At 31.8% G+C, this 1,692-nt stretch overlaps 1 long non-coding RNA gene across 1 annotated transcript; it reads right to left on the bottom strand.

Moving 5' to 3' along the window:
- Window positions 1–361: 361 nt before the first annotated feature.
- On the bottom strand, window positions 362–1,464 carry LOC126892872 (uncharacterized). Its single transcript, XR_007701029.1, has 2 exons — window positions 1,315–1,464; window positions 362–737 (listed from the first exon to the last, which is right to left on the bottom strand). It is a non-coding gene; the product is annotated as an uncharacterized LOC126892872 (long non-coding RNA).
- Between the last annotated feature and the right edge of the window lie 228 nt (window positions 1,465–1,692).

Here is a 1,692-nt window from a genome sequence, read left to right as displayed (position 1 = left end):
AAATAATAATCGCAAGTAAAACTAGTACCTTCCTGAGGGGATGGGTACTAGGGATTTATTCAAATATAATATAAAAAAATTAATAGTTAACGTTAAATAATATTTACAAAAATCTAATACAAATTGAAAAATTATGAAATAAGTTGAATGATTTTAAATTTAGGTGAATTGAACTAATATTATTTTAAAATTAACTGAGAAAACAAGTCTAAAATTAATACGAACCAAGGGGAAAGAACATGTATGGGGAGAATCTTCGAGCTCGAAACTTCTACCAAGAATTATATAAATTTGGGGGAACAGTACTAACTGTTAGGCATGGTTATTATAACTAAAATGTACTTAAATTTGTAGAGAAAGAAAAAAATATTTATGTGTAATTAAATTATGAACTTATGTGTATCTAACTTAAATGTCCTGAATATTACAAAAAAAAAACAGTATAAGTCTTTAACTAGTATGAATAATTGTCCCCCAAAACAAACCCCTTTTCACGCGTTCCAACACTGATCCTTGGTGTGTGGTACCAAATCCGTGGTACGAAGTTAACACCGAAGTGGTGCAACTGCCCAATAGCTAATGAACCTGTCCCTCGGAGGATGCAGGATGATGAACCAAAACAAAACAAATGGGACTGTATCCTTAGACTTGTTCCCTGGTTGACTGAATCTTGGAAGTGTCTGCTCTCGGTGTTAGAGAGGGTTTACCAGCGGTAATAATAGATTTCTCCCGAATGGCTAAAAACAAAATATTCCCAGTTTATTCCTAATAAAACATGTCAGAAAAAGAAGTAAAAGAGAGAAGTTAATGAGGAAAGGTTTTTAGAAAAGAACTACAAAAAACCGACCTTTCATTGACCCAAAAAAAACCTATCTACCTTGACATTTTAGCCATAGGTTGTGATCAGACTTTTAACAACTATGGCCTTGATTGGAATAGACAAGAAAACTTACAATAATAGGTTTTTTTCAAAAGAAGTTGTACATGTATGGTATAAAGAAATAGGTACTGTGAAAATATATGAACATATTAGATATGGGAAAAGAATTATGAAGTCTATGAAGTAAAATTTAGTAGGTTTCAAGAAGTAATGATATAATTGGCAATAGGTTTTCATAACTGGAAATTTTTTATGAACATAACCCCATATTAAGAATGTTATTAAAGATCTTTTCTGGATACATGATAGACACTGCAACATTCTACATAAAAGCCAATCGATGACTTAATTTAAATTCAATCCATAATGAGAATAATATTATAATTGCCACAATTATGACACCATATTGAAAAAACTATTATAAAAAAACATACCGGTGTGAGATCCTTTTTCTTACAGTTTCATTATTCCGTCACTTTAATTCACTCAACTTTCTATAACTTGCAACAACAATAATGGAACTATGCAACTGGAAATAACTTATTTTAATTATATAATTAGAAAACTCACGCCGCCATTCTTATTGACACTCCCAAGACCAATCCTTCCCTCTTCACCGTTCCGGCTTCGTGACAGCTAGCGGCCGGTGTTCAGTACCAACCTCAAGAAATATCAATGTGACCACCATACACCCAGTATGACGTCACCAAGGGAATTTTGTACGAACTGGTTTTTAATATTCTAAGAAAATACTTTTGACAATAATTAAATAAGGTGTTCCCATTAATAATTAATTAAATAAGTGATGGAAC

The sequence above is a fragment of the Diabrotica virgifera genome, chromosome 9 (assembly GCF_917563875.1).
Source record: "Diabrotica virgifera virgifera chromosome 9, PGI_DIABVI_V3a".
Lineage (NCBI taxonomy): Eukaryota > Metazoa > Arthropoda > Insecta > Coleoptera > Chrysomelidae > Diabrotica > Diabrotica virgifera.
This window is presented reverse-complemented; position numbering and strand designations above follow the sequence as displayed.